General features: G+C 53.4%; 3 long non-coding RNA genes across 7 annotated transcripts; all 3 read right to left on the minus strand.

Annotated features, from left to right (window-relative positions):
• Positions 1-853: 853 nt before the first annotated feature.
• Positions 854-5,221, minus strand: LOC311195600. 2 transcript variants are annotated; one of them, XR_014617518.1, is made up of 5 exons: positions 4,987-5,221; positions 2,898-3,135; positions 2,288-2,330; positions 2,030-2,126; positions 854-1,179 (listed from the first exon to the last, which is right to left on the minus strand). It is a non-coding gene; the product is annotated as an uncharacterized lncRNA (long non-coding RNA). The 2 variants fall into 2 exon arrangements; XR_014617517.1 differs by lacking the exon at positions 2,288-2,330.
• Positions 5,222-8,909: 3,688 nt separating this feature from the next.
• On the minus strand, positions 8,910-13,121 carry LOC311195764. Of its 3 annotated transcripts, XR_014617524.1 has the most exons (5): positions 13,041-13,121; positions 10,953-11,190; positions 10,343-10,385; positions 10,085-10,181; positions 8,910-9,235 (listed from the first exon to the last, which is right to left on the minus strand). It is a non-coding gene; the product is annotated as an uncharacterized lncRNA (long non-coding RNA). The 3 variants fall into 3 exon arrangements; XR_014617526.1 differs by lacking the exon at positions 13,041-13,121 and having other exon boundaries at positions 10,953-11,366; XR_014617525.1 differs by lacking the exons at positions 10,343-10,385; positions 13,041-13,121 and having other exon boundaries at positions 10,953-11,366.
• A 3,687-nt stretch (positions 13,122-16,808) lies between these two features.
• LOC311195873 lies at positions 16,809-21,176 on the minus strand. 2 transcript variants are annotated; one of them, XR_014617543.1, is made up of 5 exons: positions 20,942-21,176; positions 18,853-19,090; positions 18,242-18,284; positions 17,984-18,080; positions 16,809-17,134 (listed from the first exon to the last, which is right to left on the minus strand). It is a non-coding gene; the product is annotated as an uncharacterized lncRNA (long non-coding RNA). The 2 variants fall into 2 exon arrangements; XR_014617542.1 differs by lacking the exon at positions 18,242-18,284.
• Between the last annotated feature and the right edge of the window lie 2,585 nt (positions 21,177-23,761).

Genomic DNA, 23,761 nt, shown 5'->3' on the forward strand with positions numbered 1-23,761 from the left:
CCCTGCCGCTCGCGCTGCGCCGCCCGGCCGCAGTCCGCACGCAGCGGGCTCTGCGCGCACCCGCGCAGGAACGCGGCGAGTGTGCACGGAGGCAGCAGAACGCGGCGGCTTCCGTGCGCTGCGCCACCCGGGCGCAGTACCGCTGCGTGTCCGCAAGGCGGCAGCACCGAGGACCCCCGTGTTCGAATCCCCGCTCGGGCCTTTCCGCCAGTGCTCGGGCCTTTCCGCCAGTGCTCGGGCCTTTCCGCCTCTGCTCGGCCCTTTTCGGCTCCCCCTGCCCCACTAATTACCCGTCTGCTGCTGACCTGCGCTCATTAACAACCCCCCATCTCCTCCAGCGAATTCAACCCCCCTCCCAACCCTACTGCGACCCCTCTGAGAGCCCTCGAACCCCACCATGGCCCCTGACCCCCTAGAAGACCCCCGAAGGAACCCCCAACACCCCAAAAATAGACCCTAGAGAGACCCCCCCAGAACCCCTCAGAGACACCCCCCCCCCCCAAAGAGCCCCCCCACGATCCCCTAAAAAGGCCCTTAGGGCCCCCCAACTCCCCAAAGAGCCCCCCCAAAAAACCCAGACCCCCCAAACAGACCCCATAAAGAACCCTAACCACCCCCCAAAAAACCTGAGACTCCTTAAAGACGCCCCCAAGCCCCTCACATCCCCCCCAAAATGAGACCCCATAAAGATCCCCTCAAAGAACCCCACACCCCCCCTTAGAGAATCCCCCCCAAAAGCCCTAGACCCCACCAAAAAGAGACCCTGTAAAGACCCCATAGTCCCCCAAAAAGAGCCAACCGCCCTGACTCAGCTGCTGCCAGCCCCATCGATGGAAAGATGCCACAACAACAGTGGCCTTGGCCACGCTTTCTTGGAAACAACTGGTTCCCTCATCACCTCTGAATAATAAAAATTCTAAGGCATTTTACAACAATGTCCAATACAACAGTAAACTGCTGCCAAGTATAACCCAGAAAATTGTTAGCCGGTTCTCCTCTGTCGAAACCGTTGCCAGCTTTGGGCTGAGATGCCTCCAAGGTTTGGTCACCTTCGTCTTCAGCCAACATTGCCAAGTCTCTTGGCTGTTCTTCTGGATCCCCTGGAAGAAGACTGGTGACTGCCTGGAGAAGTGACTCAATCTGCTCTTCTGTTAGTCTTTCCTCACTTTCTTCCACCATCTGCAGGTCAAAAACCAATACATTGTTATTCAATCCATACTTCCTTCCTCAGCTCCAAACAGGAAGACTCAGCCCCAGTAAATACTGCTTTCAATGGATGCAAGACGTAGCCTGAACTCATCACAAAAGCATTTTACAAAGTGGAACTCTTGTAATATTTATAACAACACAAAACAAAAAAGCTCCCTTGTTAGCCACGACAGCTGGCATGCCACAGTGAGACCCTGCTTCTGTTACAAGGAGAACACCACGCTCAGAACAGGCTTTCCTCCTAAAGCCTCTCAGCCTAAGAAAAACCAAACCAAAATACCCAAAGAATTCCCACAAACTAGAAACCCCCACAAAGCCCAAAAACCAAAGAAGCCACAAACCCCCATTAAAGACACACACAAACCCCAGACCCCACAAGAAAAAGCTGCGGGAACTCAAAACACCACAGAAGCCCCTAGCCCTCCCCCAAACCCGCAACCCACAGAACCCCAAAGCCTTCAAAAGGCAGAGAACCAAAACCCCCCCTTAGAACCCCAGTTAAAAAAAACAAACCAACAGAAAATCCTCACAAGCCCACACTAACCCCACAAATCCCAGAGCCTGTAAAAAAACCAACCCACCCAACCCCTATAGCCACAAAAACCAGGAAAAAAAAAAAAAAATCAGTAAAACTACAAACACCTTACCAACCTCCTTGGCTCATTTTCTGAGAGGAGCCTGCACCAGCAGACAGACTAACACATTTTAATCCTAAACTCGGTTCTCTGCGTTCTTTCTCTGCCCCTTCTCTACATCCTTTTCTTTCAACTTCCTCTTCCTACCCACAAGGCTGTCTAAACCAATGGATAGAAACACTAACCCAGGTAACAGTACATCCAGTTCAGATAAAGGCAATGAAATCACCAGCGCCAATACTACGACCTTCTTACAGGTACCACAAGCTCCCAAGAACTCACCTGTAACAGGAAAAGAGGAGAAACCATAGAGACCTTAAATGCAATACGCCAAAACCCGAAAGAGACTTATTCTTGTATATTGAATGTTAAAATCACATGCATAATTACAGAATTCTTTACAGCTGAAAAAATATTTTTAGAAGACGACCCTGACAGTCTACCTGCAACTGCTGCAAGATGTCTATAATAAACCCCCACAATTTTCTGTAATTAAAAAAAACAAAAACAAAAAAAAAAAAAACAGGGAAGAATGCAATCAATCATCCAGGTAATTCTGAGTTAACTGATGCCCTGAATGGGACAAGTCGAACCCAAGCTAACACCAGCCAGTTTACTGCAATGCTTGTCTAGCATACACATATATAAATCAAAATGACATGTGGCTAGAGGCCAGGTGCAAAAAAAAATAAGACATTTGCACACCACAGCAGACAACCTGCCGAGGGCCACGATATGATATGCTGCAGCAGAGTCTTGTGGCTGTTCGCTCAAACACGCTGGTGGAATAGTCTGCATAACCGGCCCTGTGCACGATTTACATGGGGTTTTCTAAGCTATGCCTGATGTGGCTAAGGGATTTTTACTGGGCAATCCTGGTTTAAGACCAGTCTCGGCTCCTAAGGAATGCCAGCCAACAAAGATGTTTTCAGCCGTTAACAAGAGGAACAGAAATCCAACGACGAGCTGCTGCTTTTAAAACGTGGAGTCATCATTGTGACAAATGGCACCACACAGATCTCTGTTAACACATTTGTAGACAAAGTGGAAGACCTGGGGTTGGGGACAGCTGTGCAACTCAGCCTTCATTTCCCGAGGGCAGGTATGCTCCGTCAGCTGCTGCCAGGTGTCGTCGACAACAAGAAACGGGCTGCACTCTGCCGGCTTGTCCACCTCGAACTTCTCAGCGCAGAGCTGGCGAACATCTTCGGTGGTTATAGACAGTCTCACCAGGAAAGATCTTTCCTGTACATCCACAGTACACTCCCTGGAACGCAACATGAAGGTGGTTCTGTAGAATGAGAAAACACACATCAGCAACTCAAAAACCCCAACAGCTGAAGCGTCAGCAACAAACCTGTCCCCACACTGAGACTCACCCCCGCGATTCCCACGCCCGACAGCCACCTCGCCAACTGCAATACTGGTGGCAAAACTGTGGCAAGCGGAACAGAAATTCCTAAGCCAACACCCTCCTTTCCTCATATTACACTCTAACCCTGCAATTACAGCCAAACAGGACTTGTCCTGCCGAGCAAAACCAGGAAACAAAATGCAGTGAGGCTAAGCAATGTCTGAGGCAGCAGGGTCGAGAGATGGTGCTGCTGCACTACTGCCACAAAACAGGCACCTCCTATCGCCGTGTCAGTCAGAAGGAATAAGAAAAAAGCCTCTGCCAGTGGCAGCAAACGGTGCTGATCCCCAAGTTACTGCGTGATAAGCCATCTGCATTCTTATGCTGCAGCACGCAAAGTGTTTTAGGGTGCTTCAGTCCAGTCAGGACACTTTCATTGCATTAAACCGGTGACAATCTGGGGTCCGAGCCCGATTTAACCGGCTTTCCCATGACAGCTTTTTTTCTTTTTTACAGTAAGGCTTAGAGGGAAGCAGAAAGAAAGCTTCCTCGGCAACATTAGGCTAAACCCTAATGGCAAAAGCCTCGTGGCAAAAGCTGGACCTTTTTTCTGTGTTGAAACTGACATGTTCTTACAACTCCGATAACATGGAAAAAGTCTAAGTGCACCCTACAAGGAAATGCAGTTCTACCTTTCAGAAAGCATTTAAAGAGGAAAAAAAACCAAGCAACAACTGGGGGAAAAGCAACCACAAACATCTTTTGAACACATGAACAAAGCAAGCTGCTGTAGCGTGCTTTTTTTAAAAAAAAAAAGACATTAACTGTGGTTACAGACTGAAAAAGATACAATTAAAGGAAGTGGAAAAATGGCACAGTGAGAAAGACCTGTTTATCAACTCAGCGGGTGCCAATGTCTGTATGCTAAACCAATCAGGCACGCTAAATCACAATGGCAAAGATGTACATTGCACAAAAGCAAGCCAGCAAAAGCTACCATTGAGAAGGCGGTTCTACCACTTAAGTTCCAAGAAGCACTCTTATCTTTAACAACGTATTTTTACAGCTTGCAAACTGAAACACTGAAGCTTTGCAGCAGCATTTAAACGAGGTCAGGACTGACCCTGACGAAACAGGGCCTATCCGTTTCTGTTACCGGTGTGAAGCAATTATGAAAAATCAGCCCTAGAGGAGGAAAATCAAGCTGCAGTTTTAGTTCCTAATGCATGTAACACACAGATGTTTTTAAAAGCACGCGCTTTAGACAGACGGGACTGCTTCGAGAAGAGGCTGAAGCTCCCACAAGCACTCCTAACATATACTAAGTATCAAAGTTATTTATGGAGCGGCAGAAAATTGTACTCAATCATCCTCACAATATGGCATTTTTTGCCTTTTCATCCTAGAGACGGAGGGAGGATGAAGGCCTTCCGGGGTCCGATAGCTGATAAAACTGCAGGAGCCCATCACAAGTGTAGCTACCACATTGTTAAGTCACGATGACTCCCCCTGCTCGATCGAAAATATCTCACCTCATAAGGCAGAGTCCATCAGTAGATTCCCAGGTCACACAGGCCTGCACTCTGCGAGCTGAACAGCTTTCTGTACTTCCACTTTACAGTGGAACCATGAGACTCTCTTGTTATGCTACTGATGTTGCCAACTTTAGGACCACCCTTGGATGGATTTCTACTCCAACAATGTCATCAAAATCTGCGCTGTGAAGAAAAGCCCACCTTCCCTAGTCCTTTGCTTCATTTTAAGAAAAATAAACGAATGACAGGTTACCTTCTCCATGCAGAAAACACAGATCCATCGATTCCACCACGTACTCAACTTCAGTATCCAGCTCCAGCATGTCACACCTACTCACCCAGTGTGATAACACAGTCAAGAAGTCATCATTTTCATTCAGCCTCCCTGAGACAAAGGGAATAGAGACAGTCAGAGACAAACTGCGCTTTCCTTACCAGCCTCACCGTTTGAAAGGAAAGTGTTGCTTCGCTGCCTTCGCTGAGAAGTACATCTGTATTACTCTAGATCCTCCTGTAACCAGTGCGCAGCAAAGTGGGTGTCACCTGACACTGGCTGGACAGGACGCCAATGCCAGCTTCGTCCCATACTCTCTAGCGAGCGCAAATCTGACGATGCACACTTTGAGGCGTGCTCTCCTCAGGCAGCAACTCTGTCTTCTGCAGGATCTGCTGGAGATGCCCCTCGTTTCATGAACTGCTGCCAACAGCACCTGCATTTATGGAGAATAAAGCATATTCAAGGGTCAGCTTGCTGCCTGGGACAGTGAGATATAGAATGAAAAAAAAAAAAAAAGAACACCAGACAACAGGCTAGAGAAATTGTTGGAGAAAACAAGACAGGTGCAGATCACGACAAAGAGATGGAAAAGGAAAGTAACTGCAGTGGCCTGCAGGACAGAGACGGAAGACGAAAAAAGGAGGAAGAGAAAGCAGGAAAAAAGCACAGAGAGAAAAAGAAAAGGGAGAGGGAGATGAAGAAAGGGAAAGGGAGAGAAGAAAAGGGAGCAGGACAGTAGAATAGAGAAGTACAGGCAAGGGGAAAAAAAAAAAAAAATCAGAGGAGTAGTAAGAAAGGGCAGGGGTCAGTGGAGGGCTGGGAAGGACCAAGACTCACAAGAAGGACAACAGGTTCTGGATGGGTAACCACCCAACTCTTAAACTTTTGGGGACTTAATGGGTACAAGGTATCCAAGAAGAAAGCTCAAATAGCAAGCCAAACAGTAATGTCTCCAATGGGCTTGGACATTTCACAAGGGCAACAAAGGCTGACAAGGAAACAAAAGGCAGAGCAGAACCTGTGCTCCATTTTCATTTACCATAAAAAAATTATAGAAACCCTGCGAGCCACGGAACCCCCAAAAACCCAATTAAAACCACAAAAGAAACCCAAACCAGAAAACCAACAAAAGACCAGAGCAAAATAACCACCGAGCCGAAGAAACCAGCAAACCCGGAAACCCCAGACACCACAAGAACCCCCGATAACCACTGAACGCCACAGCAGCCACAAGAGAAGCCCTAAGCCCTCCTCTGCCAAAACAGCCCCGCGAGACAGAAAACCCACAAGCCGCAACTAGAGAGAGACACAGACCCACGCAAACCCCCAAATCCCCCCAAACCTGCCAGCCCCGCGGCCCGGACACGCTCAGACTGACCGGAAGAGTCCAGTCGCGCCCCGCCCCGCCGGCCCCTTCGGTGCCCCGTGTCTCCCGTGCCGGCTGCTCGGGGAACGGGAGCTCTGGCCCGGCCGCACCCCCAAGCCCCCGCCGCGACCCCCTCCGCGCACTGCCCGCGCGGCGCGGAGCCCCCCCTCCCGGCCCAGACACCCCGCCGGACGCCGCGGAGACACGTCCCGGCACGGACCGGCGCCGGCAGAAGGCCGGCCGCGGCTGGGGGGGGGTGGAAGGCGCGGCGCCTCGCCGCCCGCGCGCCCCGCACCGACCCCCGGCCCGCCGCGACCACTCGCGCCGCGACCCGCCGACCGCCCGGCCCCGGCCGACCCCGCGACGGGCGGCGGAACCGGAGCCTCACCGGGAGGGAGCGCCGGCATCCCGACGGGCCCCCTCATCGCGCCGGAAAGCACGGGCAGGCTCCTCGTGGCAGCTCCGCGGTTATACTGCCCGGAAAGGAGCGGGGCATGCCGGGATATACTGCCCCGGAAAGGAGCGGGGCATGCCGGGATATACTCCCCCACAAGGGAGCGGGCCATGCCGGGAAACATTACAGTGCGGCTCCGGCGGAAAAATGGCCGCCGGAGGACTTCCGGGCATGGCGGCGCCCATCTCCGTACGGCTCCGGCGGTTAAATGGCGACCGAGGGGCTTACGGGCATGGCGGCGCCCATCTCCGTGCGGCTCCGGCGGAAAAATGGCCGCCGGGGGGCTTCCGGGCATGGCGGCGCCCATCTCCGTGCGGCTTCGGCGGTTAAAAGGCGGCCGGGGGGCTTCCGGGCATGGCGGCGCCCATCTCCGTGCGGCTACGGCGGAAAAATGGCCGCCGGGGGGCTTCCGGGCATGGCGGCGCCCATCTCCGTGCGGCTCCGGCGGTTAAAAGGCGGCCGGGGGGTTTCCGAGCATGGCGGCGCCCATCTCCGTGCGGCTCCGACGGAAAAATGGCCGCCGGGGGGCTTCCGGGCCCCCGTTGGGGGGCGCGAGCTTGGGGGGGGCTACACAGCACAGCTGCCCCGTTCGGGAAGCTAAGCAGGGACCAGTTCGGTCAGCGCCCGGATGGGCGACCTCACCCCGTCTTCGAATCCCCGCACCTAACAGTGCCCCCGCCACGTGCGCCCCTCCTCCCAAAATCTGACCCCCCCCGAGGGAGTCCCATCACCTTCGAGGGTTCCCCGGACCTGACAGTGCCCCGGCCGACCCCGCGACGGGCGAAGGAAACCCCGCCTCACCGGGAGGGAACTTTCGGAGCGCTGCGGCTTCCGTGCGCTGCGCCACCCGGGCGCAGTACCGCTGCGTGTCCGCAAGGCGGCAGCACCGAGCGATCCCGCGAGGGCGGGGGGGGGGGGTACCGGCGCATCTCCGGGAGGGAGCGTCCGGTGACCTCACAGCTTCCCCGTCCGGGAAGCTAAGCAGGTACCAGCTCGGTCAGCGCCCGGATGGGCGACCTCACCCCGTCTTCGAATCCCCGCACATGACAGTGACCCCCCCCCCCCGCGCGCCCCCTCCCAAAATCTGCCCCCCCGAGGGAGTCCCATCGCCTTCGGGGGTTCCCCGGACCTGACAGTGCCCCGGCCGACCCCGCGACGGGCGGCGGAACCCCCCCCTCACCGGGAGGGAGCGGCCGCCCCGCAATGGCGGCGTCCCTCGTTAAAGCGCCCTGCCGCTCGCGCTGCGCCGCCCGGCCGCAGTCCGCACGCAGCGGGCTCTGCGCGCACCCGCGCAGGAACGCGGCGAGTGTGCACGGAGGCAGCAGAACGCGGCGGCTTCCGTGCGCTGCGCCACCCGGGCGCAGTACCGCTGCGTGTCCGCAAGGCGGCAGCACCGAGGACCCCCGTGTTCGAATCCCCGCTCGGGCCTTTCCGCCAGTGCTCGGGCCTTTCCGCCAGTGCTCGGGCCTTTCCGCCTCTGCTCGGCCCTTTTCGGCTCCCCCTGCCCCACTAATTACCCGTCTGCTGCTGACCTGCGCTCATTAACAACCCCCCATCTCCTCCAGCGAATTCAACCCCCCTCCCAACCCTACTGCGACCCCTCTGAGAGCCCTCGAACCCCACCATGGCCCCTGACCCCCTAGAAGACCCCCGAAGGAACCCCCAACACCCCAAAAATAGACCCTAGAGAGACCCCCCCAGAACCCCTCAGAGACACCCCCCCCCCCAAAGAGCCCCCCCACGATCCCCTAAAAAGGCCCTTAGGGCCCCCCAACTCCCCAAAGAGCCCCCCCAAAAAACCCAGACCCCCCAAACAGACCCCATAAAGAACCCTAACCACCCCCCAAAAAACCTGAGACTCCTTAAAGACGCCCCCAAGCCCCTCACATCCCCCCCAAAATGAGACCCCATAAAGATCCCCTCAAAGAACCCCACACCCCCCCTTAGAGAATCCCCCCCAAAAGCCCTAGACCCCACCAAAAAGAGACCCTGTAAAGACCCCATAGTCCCCCAAAAAGAGCCAACCGCCCTGACTCAGCTGCTGCCAGCCCCATCGATGGAAAGATGCCACAACAACAGTGGCCTTGGCCACGCTTTCTTGGAAACAACTGGTTCCCTCATCACCTCTGAATAATAAAAATTCTAAGGCATTTTACAACAATGTCCAATACAACAGTAAACTGCTGCCAAGTATAACCCAGAAAATTGTTAGCCGGTTCTCCTCTGTCGAAACCGTTGCCAGCTTTGGGCTGAGATGCCTCCAAGGTTTGGTCACCTTCGTCTTCAGCCAACATTGCCAAGTCTCTTGGCTGTTCTTCTGGATCCCCTGGAAGAAGACTGGTGACTGCCTGGAGAAGTGACTCAATCTGCTCTTCTGTTAGTCTTTCCTCACTTTCTTCCACCATCTGCAGGTCAAAAACCAATACATTGTTATTCAATCCATACTTCCTTCCTCAGCTCCAAACAGGAAGACTCAGCCCCAGTAAATACTGCTTTCAATGGATGCAAGACGTAGCCTGAACTCATCACAAAAGCATTTTACAAAGTGGAACTCTTGTAATATTTATAACAACACAAAACAAAAAAGCTCCCTTGTTAGCCACGACAGCTGGCATGCCACAGTGAGACCCTGCTTCTGTTACAAGGAGAACACCACGCTCAGAACAGGCTTTCCTCCTAAAGCCTCTCAGCCTAAGAAAAACCAAACCAAAATACCCAAAGAATTCCCACAAACTAGAAACCCCCACAAAGCCCAAAAACCAAAGAAGCCACAAACCCCCATTAAAGACACACACAAACCCCAGACCCCACAAGAAAAAGCTGCGGGAACTCAAAACACCACAGAAGCCCCTAGCCCTCCCCCAAACCCGCAACCCACAGAACCCCAAAGCCTTCAAAAGGCAGAGAACCAAAACCCCCCCTTAGAACCCCAGTTAAAAAAAACAAACCAACAGAAAAACCTCACAAGCCCACACTAACCCCACAAATCCCAGAGCCTGTAAAAAAACCAACCCACCCAACCCCTATAGCCACAAAAACCAGGAAAAAAAAAAAAAATCAGTAAAACTACAAACACCTTACCAACCTCCTTGGCTCATTTTCTGAGAGGAGCCTGCACCAGCAGACAGACTAACACATTTTAATCCTAAACTCGGTTCTCTGCGTTCTTTCTCTGCCCCTTCTCTACATCCTTTTCTTTCAACTTCCTCTTCCTACCCACAAGGCTGTCTAAACCAATGGATAGAAACACTAACCCAGGTAACAGTACATCCAGTTCAGATAAAGGCAATGAAATCACCAGCGCCAATACTACGACCTTCTTACAGGTACCACAAGCTCCCAAGAACTCACCTGTAACAGGAAAAGAGGAGAAACCATAGAGACCTTAAATGCAATACGCCAAAACCCGAAAGAGACTTATTCTTGTATATTGAATGTTAAAATCACATGCATAATTACAGAATTCTTTACAGCTGAAAAAATATTTTTAGAAGACGACCCTGACAGTCTACCTGCAACTGCTGCAAGATGTCTATAATAAACCCCCACAATTTTCTGTAATTAAAAAAAACAAAAACAAAAAAAAAAAAAACAGGGAAGAATGCAATCAATCATCCAGGTAATTCTGAGTTAACTGATGCCCTGAATGGGACAAGTCGAACCCAAGCTAACACCAGCCAGTTTACTGCAATGCTTGTCTAGCATACACATATATAAATCAAAATGACATGTGGCTAGAGGCCAGGTGCAAAAAAAAATAAGACATTTGCACACCACAGCAGACAACCTGCCGAGGGCCACGATATGATATGCTGCAGCAGAGTCTTGTGGCTGTTCGCTCAAACACGCTGGTGGAATAGTCTGCATAACCGGCCCTGGGCACGATTTACATGGGGTTTTCTAAGCTATGCCTGATGTGGCTAAGGGATTTTTACTGGGCAATCCTGGTTTAAGACCAGTCTCGGCTCCTAAGGAATGCCAGCCAACAAAGATGTTTTCAGCCGTTAACAAGAGGAACAGAAATCCAACGACGAGCTGCTGCTTTTAAAACGTGGAGTCATCATTGTGACAAATGGCACCACACAGATCTCTGTTAACACATTTGTAGACAAAGTGGAAGACCTGGGGTTGGGGACAGCTGTGCAACTCAGCCTTCATTTCCCGAGGGCAGGTATGCTCCGTCAGCTGCTGCCAGGTGTCGTCGACAACAAGAAACGGGCTGCACTCTGCCGGCTTGTCCACCTCGAACTTCTCAGCGCAGAGCTGGCGAACATCTTCGGTGGTTATAGACAGTCTCACCAGGAAAGATCTTTCCTGTACATCCACAGTACACTCCCTGGAACGCAACATGAAGGTGGTTCTGTAGAATGAGAAAACACACATCAGCAACTCAAAAACCCCAACAGCTGAAGCGTCAGCAACAAACCTGTCCCCACACTGAGACTCACCCCCGCGATTCCCACGCCCGACAGCCACCTCGCCAACTGCAATACTGGTGGCAAAACTGTGGCAAGCGGAACAGAAATTCCTAAGCCAACACCCTCCTTTCCTCATATTACACTCTAACCCTGCAATTACAGCCAAACAGGACTTGTCCTGCCGAGCAAAACCAGGAAACAAAATGCAGTGAGGCTAAGCAATGTCTGAGGCAGCAGGGTCGAGAGATGGTGCTGCTGCACTACTGCCACAAAACAGGCACCTCCTATCGCCGTGTCAGTCAGAAGGAATAAGAAAAAAGCCTCTGCCAGTGGCAGCAAACGGTGCTGATCCCCAAGTTACTGCGTGATAAGCCATCTGCATTCTTATGCTGCAGCACGCAAAGTGTTTTAGGGTGCTTCAGTCCAGTCAGGACACTTTCATTGCATTAAACCGGTGACAATCTGGGGTCCGAGCCCGATTTAACCGGCTTTCCCATGACAGCTTTTTTTCTTTTTTACAGTAAGGCTTAGAGGGAAGCAGAAAGAAAGCTTCCTCGGCAACATTAGGCTAAACCCTAATGGCAAAAGCCTCGTGGCAAAAGCTGGACCTTTTTTCTGTGTTGAAACTGACATGTTCTTACAACTCCGATAACATGGAAAAAGTCTAAGTGCACCCTACAAGGAAATGCAGTTCTACCTTTCAGAAAGCATTTAAAGAGGAAAAAAAACCAAGCAACAACTGGGGGAAAAGCAACCACAAACATCTTTTGAACACATGAACAAAGCAAGCTGCTGTAGCGTGCTTTTTTTAAAAAAAAAAGACATTAACTGTGGTTACAGACTGAAAAAGATACAATTAAAGGAAGTGGAAAAATGGCACAGTGAGAAAGACCTGTTTATCAACTCAGCGGGTGCCAATGTCTGTATGCTAAACCAATCAGGCACGCTAAATCACAATGGCAAAGATGTACATTGCACAAAAGCAAGCCAGCAAAAGCTACCATTGAGAAGGCGGTTCTACCACTTAAGTTCCAAGAAGCACTCTTATCTTTAACAACGTATTTTTACAGCTTGCAAACTGAAACACTGAAGCTTTGCAGCAGCATTTAAACCAGGTCAGGACTGACCCTGACGAAACAGGGCCTATCCGTTTCTGTTACCGGTGTGAAGCAATTATGAAAAATCAGCCCTAGAGGAGGAAAATCAAGCTGCAGTTTTAGTTCCTAATGTATGTAACACACAGATGTTTTTAAAAGCACGCGCTTTAGACAGACGGGACTGCTTCGAGAAGAGGCTGAAGCTCCCACAAGCACTCCTAACATATACTAAGTATCAAAGTTATTTATGGAGCGGCAGAAAATTGTACTCAATCATCCTCACAATATGGCATTTTTTGCCTTTTCATCCTAGAGACGGAGGGAGGATGAAGGCCTTCCGGGGCCCGATAGCTGATAAAACTGCAGGAGCCCATCACAAGTGTAGCTACCACATTGTTAAGTCACGATGACTCCCCCTGCTCGATCGAAAATATCTCACCTCATAAGGCAGAGTCCATCAGTAGATTCCCAGGTCACACAGGCCTGCACTCTGCGAGCTGAACAGCTTTCTGTACTTCCACTTTACAGTGGAACCATGAGACTCTCTTGTTATGCTACTGATGTTGCCAACTTTAGGACCACCCTTGGATGGATTTCTACTCCAACAATGTCATCAAAATCTGCGCTGTGAAGAAGAGCCCACCTTCCCTAGTCCTTTGCTTCATTTTAAGAAAAATAAACGAATGACAGGTTACCTTCTCCATGCAGAAAACACAGATCCATCGATTCCACCACGTACTCAACTTCAGTATCCAGCTCCAGCATGTCACACCTACTCACCCAGTGTGATAACACAGTCAAGAAGTCATCATTTTCATTCAGCCTCCCTGAGACAAAGGGAATAGAGACAGTCAGAGACAAACTGCGCTTTCCTTACCAGCCTCACCGTTTGAAAGGAAAGTGTTGCTTCGCTGCCTTCGCTGAGAAGTACATCTGTATTACTCTAGATCCTCCTGTAACCAGTGCGCAGCAAAGTGGGTGTCACCTGACACTGGCTGGACAGGACGCCAATGCCAGCTTCGTCCCATACTCTCTAGCGAGCGCAAATCTGACGATGCACACTTTGAGGCGTGCTCTCCTCAGGCAGCAACTCTGTCTTCTGCAGGATCTGCTGGAGATGCCCCTCGTTTCATGAACTGCTGCCAACAGCACCTGCATTTATGGAGAATAAAGCATATTCAAGGGCCAGCTTGCTGCCTGGGACAGTGAGATATAGAATGAAAAAAAAAAAAAAAGAACACCAGACAACAGGCTAGAGAAATTGTTGGAGAAAACAAGACAGGTGCAGATCACGACAAAGAGATGGAAAAGGAAAGTAACTGCAGTGGCCTGCAGGACAGAGACGGAAGACGAAAAAAGGAGGAAGAGAAAGCAGGAAAAAAGCACAGAGAGAAAAAGAAAAGGGAGAGGGAGATGAAGAAAGGGAAAGGGAGAGAAGAAAAGGGAGCAGGACAGTAGAATAGAGAAGTACAGGCAAGGGGAAAAAAAAAAAAAAATCAGAGGAGTAGTAAGAAAGGGCAGGGGTCAGTGGAGGGCTGGGAAGGACCAAGACTCACAAGAAGGACAACAGGTTCTGGATGGGTAACCACCCAACTCTTAAACTTTTGGGGACTTAATGGGTACAAGGTATCCAAGAAGAAAGCTCAAATAGCAAGCCAAACAGTAATGTCTCCAATGGGCTTGGACATTTCACAAGGGCAACAAAGGCTGACAAGGAAACAAAAGGCAGAGCAGAACCTGTGCTCCATTTTCATTTACCATAAAAAAATTATAGAAACCCTGCGAGCCACGGAACCCCCAAAAACCCAATTAAAACCACAAAAGAAACCCAAACCAGAAAACCAACAAAAGACCAGAGCAAAATAACCACCGAGCCGAAGAAACCAGCAAACCCGGAAACCCCAGACACCACAAGAACCCCCGATAACCACTGAACGCCACAGCAGCCACAAGAGAAGCCCTAAGCCCTCCTCTGCCAAAACAGCCCCGCGAGACAGAAAACCCACAAGCCGCAACTAGAGAGAGACACAGACCCACGCAAACCCCCAAATCCCCCCAAACCTGCCAGCCCCGCGGCCCGGACACGCTCAGACTGACCGGAAGAGTCCAGTCGCGCCCCGCCCCGCCGGCCCCTTCGGTGCCCCGTGTCTCCCGTGCCGGCTGCTCGGGGAACGGGAGCTCTGGCCCGGCCGCACCCCCAAGCCCCCGCCGCGACCCCCTCCGCGCACTGCCCGCGCGGCGCGGAGCCCCCCCTCCCGGCCCAGACACCCCGCCGGACGCCGCGGAGACACGTCCCGGCACGGACCGGCGCCGGCAGAAGGCCGGCCGCGGCTGGGGGGGGGTGGAAGGCGCGGCGCCTCGCCGCCCGCGCGCCCCGCACCGACCCCCGGCCCGCCGCGACCACTCGCGCCGCGACCCGCCGACCGCCCGGCCCCGGCCGACCCCGCGACGGGCGGCGGAACCGGAGCCTCACCGGGAGGGAGCGCCGGCATCCCGACGGGCCCCCTCATCGCCCCGGAAAGCACGGGCAGGCTCCTCGTGGCAGCTCCGCGGTTATACTGCCCGGAAAGGAGCGGGGCATGCCGGGATATACTGCCCCGGAAAGGAGCGGGGCATGCCGGGATATACTCCCCCGCAAGGGAGCGGGGCATGCCGGGAAACATTACAGTGCGGCTCCGGCGGAAAAATGGCCGCCGGAGGACTTCCGGGCATGGCGGCGCCCATCTCCGTACGGCTCCGGCGGTTAAATGGCGACCGAGGGGCTTACGGGCATGGCGGCGCCCATCTCCGTGCGGCTCCGGCGGAAAAATGGCCGCCGGGGGGCTTCCGGGCATGGCGGCGCCCATCTCCGTGCGGCTTCGGCGGTTAAAAGGCGGCCGGGGGGCTTCCGGGCATGGCGGCGCCCATCTCCGTGCGGCTACGGCGGAAAAATGGCCGCCGGGGGGCTTCCGGGCATGGCGGCGCCCATCTCCGTGCGGCTCCGGCGGTTAAAAGGCGGCCGGGGGGTTTCCGAGCATGGCGGCGCCCATCTCCGTGCGGCTCCGGCGGAAAAATGGCCGCCGGGGGGCTTCCGGGCCCCCGTTGGGGGGCGCGAGCTTGGGGGGGGCTACACAGCACAGCTGCCCCGTTCGGGAAGCTAAGCAGGGACCAGTTCGGTCAGCGCCCGGATGGGCGACCTCACCCCGTCTTCGAATCCCCGCACCTAACAGTGCCCCCGCCACGTGCGCCCCTCCTCCCAAAATCTGACCCCCCCCGAGGGAGTCCCATCACCTTCGAGGGTGCCCCGGACCTGACAGTGCCCCGGCCGACCCCGCGACGGGCGAAGGAAACCCCGCCTCACCGGGAGGGAACTTTCGGAGCGCTGCGGCTTCCGTGCGCTGCGCCACCCGGGCGCAGTACCGCTGCGTGTCCGCAAGGCGGCAGCACCGAGCGATCCCGCGAGGGCGGGGGGGGGGGTACCGGCGCCTCTCCGGGAGGGAGCGTCCGGTGACCTCACAGTGCCCCGGCCGACCCCGCGACGGGCGGCGGAACCCCCCCCTCACCGGGAGGGAGCGGCCGCCCCGCAATGGCGGCGTCCCTCGTTAAAGCGCCCTGCCGCTCGCGCTGCGCCGCCCGGCCGCAGTCCGCACGCAGCGGGCTCTGCGCGCACCCGCGCAGGAACGCGGCGAGTGTGCACGGAGGCAGCAGAACGCGGCGGCTTCCGTGCGCTGCGCCACCCGGGCGCAGTACCGCTGCGTGTCCGCAAGGCGGCAGCACCGAGGACCCCCGTGTTCGAATCCCCGCTCGGGCCTTTCCGCCAGTGCTCGTATCTCTCCGCCTCTGCTCGTATCTCTCCGCCTCTGCTCGTATCTCTCCGCCTCTGCTCGGCCCTTTTCGGCTCCCCCTGCCCCACTAATTACCCGTCTGCCGCTGACCTGCGCTCATTAACAACCCCCCATCTCCTCCAGCGAATTCAACCCCCCTCCCAACCCTACTGCGACCCCTCTGAGAGCCCTCGAACCCCACCATGGCCCCTGACCCCCTAGAAGACCCCCGAAGGAACCCCCAACACCCCAAAAATAGACCCTAGAGAGACCCCCCCAGAACCCCTCAGAGACACCCCCCCCCCCCCAAAGAGCCCCCCCACGATCCCCTAAAAAGGCCCTTAGGGCCCCCCAACTCCCCAAAGAGCCCCCCCAAAAAACCCAGACCCCCCAAACAGACCCCATAAAGAACCCTAACCACCCCCCAAAAAACCTGAGACTCCTTAAAGACGCCCCCAAGCCCCTCACATCCCCCCCAAAATGAGACCCCATAAAGATCCCCTCAAAGAACCCCACACCCCCCCTTAGAGAACCCCCCCCAAAAGCCCTAGACCCCACCAAAAAGAGACCCTGTAAAGACCCCATAGTCCCCCAAAAAGAGCCAACCGCCCTGACTCAGCTGCTGCCAGCCCCATCGATGGAAAGATGCCACAACAACAGTGGCCTTGGCCACGCTTTCTTGGAAACAACTGGTTCCCTCATCACCTCTGAATAATAAAAATTCTAAGGCATTTTACAACAATGTCCAATACAACAGTAAACTGCTGCCAAGTATAACCCAGAAAATTGTTAGCCGGTTCTCCTCTGTCGAAACCGTTGCCAGCTTTGGGCTGAGATGCCTCCAAGGTTTGGTCACCTTCGTCTTCAGCCAACATTGCCAAGTCTCTTGGCTGTTCTTCTGGATCCCCTGGAAGAAGACTGGTGACTGCCTGGAGAAGTGACTCAATCTGCTCTTCTGTTAGTCTTTCCTCACTTTCTTCCACCATCTGCAGGTCAAAAACCAATACATTGTTATTCAATCCATACTTCCTTCCTCAGCTCCAAACAGGAAGACTCAGCCCCAGTAAATACTGCTTTCAATGGATGCAAGACGTAGCCTGAACTCATCACAAAAGCATTTTACAAAGTGGAACTCTTGTAATATTTATAACAACACAAAACAAAAAAGCTCCCTTGTTAGCCACGACAGCTGGCATGCCACAGTGAGACCCTGCTTCTGTTACAAGGAGAACACCACGCTCAGAACAGGCTTTCCTCCTAAAGCCTCTCAGCCTAAGAAAAACCAAACCAAAATACCCAAAGAATTCCCACAAACTAGAAACCCCCACAAAGCCCAAAAACCAAAGAAGCCACAAACCCCCATTAAAGACACACACAAACCCCAGACCCCACAAGAAAAAGCTGCGGGAACTCAAAACACCACAGAAGCCCCTAGCCCTCCCCCAAACCCGCAACCCACAGAACCCCAAAGCCTTCAAAAGGCAGAGAACCAAAACCCCCCCTTAGAACCCCAGTTAAAAAAAACAAACCAACAGAAAATCCTCACAAGCCCACACTAACCCCACAAATCCCAGAGCCTGTAAAAAAACCAACCCACCCAACCCCTATAGCCACAAAAACCAGGAAAAAAAAAAAAAATCAGTAAAACTACAAACACCTTACCAACCTCCTTGGCTCATTTTCTGAGAGGAGCCTGCACCAGCAGACAGACTAACACATTTTAATCCTAAACTCGGTTCTCTGCGTTCTTTCTCTGCCCCTTCTCTACATCCTTTTCTTTCAACTTCCTCTTCCTACCCACAAGGCTGTCTAAACCAATGGATAGAAACACTAACCCAGGTAACAGTACATCCAGTTCAGATAAAGGCAATGAAATCACCAGCGCCAATACTACGACCTTCTTACAGGTACCACAAGCTCCCAAGAACTCACCTGTAACAGGAAAAGAGGAGAAACCATAGAGACCTTAAATGCAATACGCCAAAACCCGAAAGAGACTTATTCTTGTATATTGAATGTTAAAATCACATGCATAATTACAGAATTCTTTACAGCTGAAAAAATATTTTTAGAAGACGACCCTGACAGTCTACCTGCAACTGCTGCAAGATGTCTATAATAAACCCCCACAATTTTCTGTAATTAAAAAAAACAAAAACAAAAAAAAAAAAAAACAGGGAAGAATGCAATCAATCATCCAGGTAATTCTGAGTTAACTGATGCCCTGAATGGGACAAGTCGAACCCAAGCTAACACCAGCCAGTTTACTGCAATGCTTGTCTAGCATACACATATATAAATCAAAATGACATGTGGCTAGAGGCCAGGTGCAAAAAAAAATAAGACATTTGCACACCACAGCAGACAACCTGCCGAGGGCCACGATATGATATGCTGCAGCAGAGTCTTGTGGCTGTTCGCTCAAACACGCTGGTGGAATAGTCTGCATAACCGGCCCTGGGCACGATTTACATGGGGTTTTCTAAGCTATGCCTGATGTGGCTAAGGGATTTTTACTGGGCAATCCTGGTTTAAGACCAGTCTCGGCTCCTAAGGAATGCCAGCCAACAAAGATGTTTTCAGCCGTTAACAAGAGGAACAGAAATCCAACGACGAGCTGCTGCTTTTAAAACGTGGAGTCATCATTGTGACAAATGGCACCACACAGATCTCTGTTAACACATTTGTAGACAAAGTGGAAGACCTGGGGTTGGGGACAGCTGTGCAACTCAGCCTTCATTTCCCGAGGGCAGGTATGCTCCGTCAGCTGCTGCCAGGTGTCGTCGACAACAAGAAACGGGCTGCACTCTGCCGGCTTGTCCACCTCGAACTTCTCAGCGCAGAGCTGGCGAACATCTTCGGTGGTTATAGACAGTCTCACCAGGAAAGATCTTTCCTGTACATCCACAGTACACTCCCTGGAACGCAACATGAAGGTGGTTCTGTAGAATGAGAAAACACACATCAGCAACTCAAAAACCCCAACAGCTGAAGCGTCAGCAACAAACCTGTCCCCACACTGAGACTCACCCCCGCGATTCCCACGCCCGACAGCCACCTCGCCAACTGCAATACTGGTGGCAAAACTGTGGCAAGCGGAACAGAAATTCCTAAGCCAACACCCTCCTTTCCTCATATTACACTCTAACCCTGCAATTACAGCCAAACAGGACTTGTCCTGCCGAGCAAAACCAGGAAACAAAATGCAGTGAGGCTAAGCAATGTCTGAGGCAGCAGGGTCGAGAGATGGTGCTGCTGCACTACTGCCACAAAACAGGCACCTCCTATCGCCGTGTCAGTCAGAAGGAATAAGAAAAAAGCCTCTGCCAGTGGCAGCAAACGGTGCTGATCCCCAAGTTACTGCGTGATAAGCCATCTGCATTCTTATGCTGCAGCACGCAAAGTGTTTTAGGGTGCTTCAGTCCAGTCAGGACACTTTCATTGCATTAAACCGGTGACAATCTGGGGTCCGAGCCCGATTTAACCGGCTTTCCCATGACAGCTTTTTTTCTTTTTTACAGTAAGGCTTAGAGGGAAGCAGAAAGAAAGCTTCCTCGGCAACATTAGGCTAAACCCTAATGGCAAAAGCCTCGTGGCAAAAGCTGGACCTTTTTTCTGTGTTGAAACTGACATGTTCTTACAACTCCGATAACATGGAAAAAGTCTAAGTGCACCCTACAAGGAAATGCAGTTCTACCTTTCAGAAAGCATTTAAAGAGGAAAAAAAACCAAGCAACAACTGGGGGAAAAGCAACCACAAACATCTTTTGAACACATGAACAAAGCAAGCTGCTGTAGCGTGCTTTTTTTAAAAAAAAAAAGACATTAACTGTGGTTACAGACTGAAAAAGATACAATTAAAGGAAGTGGAAAAATGGCACAGTGAGAAAGACCTGTTTATCAACTCAGCGGGTGCCAATGTCTGTATGCTAAACCAATCAGGCACGCTAAATCACAATGGCAAAGATGTACATTGCACAAAAGCAAGCCAGCAAAAGCTACCATTGAGAAGGCGGTTCTACCACTTAAGTTCCAAGAAGCACTCTTATCTTTAACAACGTATTTTTACAGCTTGCAAACTGAAACACTGAAGCTTTGCAGCAGCATTTAAACGAGGTCAGGACTGACCCTGACGAAACAGGGCCTATCCGTTTCTGTTACCGGTGTGAAGCAATTATGAAAAATCAGCCCTAGAGGAGGAAAATCAAGCTGCAGTTTTAGTTCCTAATGCATGTAACACACAGATGTTTTTAAAAGCACGCGCTTTAGACAGACGGGACTGCTTCGAGAAGAGGCTGAAGCTCCCACAAGCACTCCTAACATATACTAAGTATCAAAGTTATTTATGGAGCGGCAGAAAATTGTACTCAATCATCCTCACAATATGGCATTTTTTGCCTTTTCATCCTAGAGACGGAGGGAGGATGAAGGCCTTCCGGGGTCCGATAGCTGATAAAACTGCAGGAGCCCATCACAAGTGTAGCTACCACATTGTTAAGTCACGATGACTCCCCCTGCTCGATCGAAAATATCTCACCTCATAAGGCAGAGTCCATCAGTAGATTCCCAGGTCACACAGGCCTGCACTCTGCGAGCTGAACAGCTTTCTGTACTTCCACTTTACAGTGGAACCATGAGACTCTCTTGTTATGCTACTGATGTTGCCAACTTTAGGACCACCCTTGGATGGATTTCTACTCCAACAATGTCATCAAAATCTGCGCTGTGAAGAAAAGCCCACCTTCCCTAGTCCTTTGCTTCATTTTAAGAAAAATAAACGAATGACAGGTTACCTTCTCCATGCAGAAAACACAGATCCATCGATTCCACCACGTACTCAACTTCAGTATCCAGCTCCAGCATGTCACACCTACTCACCCAGTGTGATAACACAGTCAAGAAGTCATCATTTTCATTCAGCCTCCCTGAGACAAAGGGAATAGAGACAGTCAGAGACAAACTGCGCTTTCCTTACCAGCCTCACCGTTTGAAAGGAAAGTGTTGCTTCGCTGCCTTCGCTGAGAAGTACATCTGTATTACTCTAGATCCTCCTGTAACCAGTGCGCAGCAAAGTGGGTGTCACCTGACACTGGCTGGACAGGACGCCAATGCCAGCTTCGTCCCATACTCTCTAGCGAGCGCAAATCTGACGATGCACACTTTGAGGCGTGCTCTCCTCAGGCAGCAACTCTGTCTTCTGCAGGATCTGCTGGAGATGCCCCTCGTTTCATGAACTGCTGCCAACAGCACCTGCATTTATGGAGAATAAAGCATATTCAAGGGTCAGCTTGCTGCCTGGGACAGTGAGATATAGAATGAAAAAAAAAAAAAAAGAACACCAGACAACAGGCTAGAGAAATTGTTGGAGAAAACAAGACAGGTGCAGATCACGACAAAGAGATGGAAAAGGAAAGTAACTGCAGTGGCCTGCAGGACAGAGACGGAAGACGAAAAAAGGAGGAAGAGAAAGCAGGAAAAAAGCACAGAGAGAAAAAGAAAAGGGAGAGGGAGATGAAGAAAGGGAAAGGGAGAGAAGAAAAGGGAGCAGGACAGTAGAATAGAGAAGTACAGGCAAGGGGAAAAAAAAAAAAAAATCAGAGGAGTAGTAAGAAAGGGCAGGGGTCAGTGGAGGGCTGGGAAGGACCAAGACTCACAAGAAGGACAACAGGTTCTGGATGGGTAACCACCCAACTCTTAAACTTTTGGGGACTTAATGGGTACAAGGTATCCAAGAAGAAAGCTCAAATAGCAAGCCAAACAGTAATGTCTCCAATGGGCTTGGACATTTCACAAGGGCAACAAAGGCTGACAAGGAAACAAAAGGCAGAGCAGAACCTGTGCTCCATTTTCATTTACCATAAAAAAATTATAGAAACCCTGCGAGCCACGGAACCCCCAAAAACCCAATTAAAACCACAAAAGAAACCCAAACCAGAAAACCAACAAAAGACCAGAGCAAAATAACCACCGAGCCGAAGAAACCAGCAAACCCGGAAACCCCAGACACCACAAGAACCCCCGATAACCACTGAACGCCACAGCAGCCACAAGAGAAGCCCTAAGCCCTCCTCTGCCAAAACAGCCCCGCGAGACAGAAAACCCACAAGCCGCAACTAGAGAGAGACACAGACCCACGCAAACCCCCAAATCCCCCCAAACCTGCCAGCCCCGCGGCCCGGACACGCTCAGACTGACCGGAAGAGTCCAGTCGCGCCCCGCCCCGCCGGCCCCTTCGGTGCCCCGTGTCTCCCGTGCCGGCTGCTCGGGGAACGGGAGCTCTGGCCCGGCCGCACCCCCAAGCCCCCGCCGCGACCCCCTCCGCGCACTGCCCGCGCGGCGCGGAGCCCCCCCTCCCGGCCCAGACACCCCGCCGGACGCCGCGGAGACACGTCCCGGCACGGACCGGCGCCGGCAGAAGGCCGGCCGCGGCTGGGGGGGGGTGGAAGGCGCGGCGCCTCGCCGCCCGCGCGCCCCGCACCGACCCCCGGCCCGCCGCGACCACTCGCGCCGCGACCCGCCGACCGCCCGGCCCCGGCCGACCCCGCGACGGGCGGCGGAACCGGAGCCTCACCGGGAGGGAGCGCCGGCATCCCGACGGGCCCCCTCATCGCGCCGGAAAGCACGGGCAGGCTCCTCGTGGCAGCTCCGCGGTTATACTGCCCGGAAAGGAGCGGGGCATGCCGGGATATACTGCCCCGGAAAGGAGCGGGGCATGCCGGGATATACTCCCCCGCAAGGGAGCGGGGCATGCCGGGAAACATTACAGTGCGGCTCCGGCGGAAAAATGGCCGCCGGAGGACTTCCGGGCATGGCGGCGCCCATCTCCGTACGGCTCCGGCGGTTAAATGGCGACCGAGGGGCTTACGGGCATGGCGGCGCCCATCTCCGTGCGGCTCCGGCGGAAAAATGGCCGCCGGGGGGCTTCCGGGCATGGCGGCGCCCATCTCCGTGCGGCTTCGGCGGTTAAAAGGCGGCCGGGGGGCTTCCGGGCATGGCGGCGCCCATCTCCGTGCGGCTACGGCGGAAAAATGGCCGCCGGGGGGCTTCCGGGCATGGCGGCGCCCATCTCCGTGCGGCTCCGGCGGTTAAAAGGCGGCCGGGGGGTTTCCGAGCATGGCGGCGCCCATCTCCGTGCGGCTCCGACGGAAAAATGGCCGCCGGGGGGCTTCCGGGCCCCCGTTGGGGGGCGCGAGCTTGGGGGGGGCTACACAGCACAGCTGCCCCGTTCGGGAAGCTAAGCAGGGACCAGTTCGGTCAGCGCCCGGATGGGCGACCTCACCCCGTCTTCGAATCCCCGCACCTAACAGTGCCCCCGCCACGTGCGCCCCTCCTCCCAAAATCTGACCCCCCCCGAGGGAGTCCCATCACCTTCGAGGGTTCCCCGGACCTGACAGTGCCCCGGCCGACCCCGCGACGGGCGAAGGAAACCCCGCCTCACCGGGAGGGAACTTTCGGAGCGCTGCGGCTTCCGTGCGCTGCGCCACCCGGGCGCAGTACCGCTGCGTGTCCGCAAGGCGGCAGCACCGAGCGATCCCGCGAGGGCGGGGGGGGGGGTACCGGCGCCTCTCCGGGAGGGAGCGTCCGGTGACCTCACAGCTTCCCCGTCCGGGAAG

Source organism: Gallinula chloropus (genome assembly GCF_964237585.1).
Source record: "Gallinula chloropus genome assembly, chromosome: 11".
In the NCBI taxonomy this organism is placed as follows: domain Eukaryota; kingdom Metazoa; phylum Chordata; class Aves; order Gruiformes; family Rallidae; genus Gallinula; species Gallinula chloropus.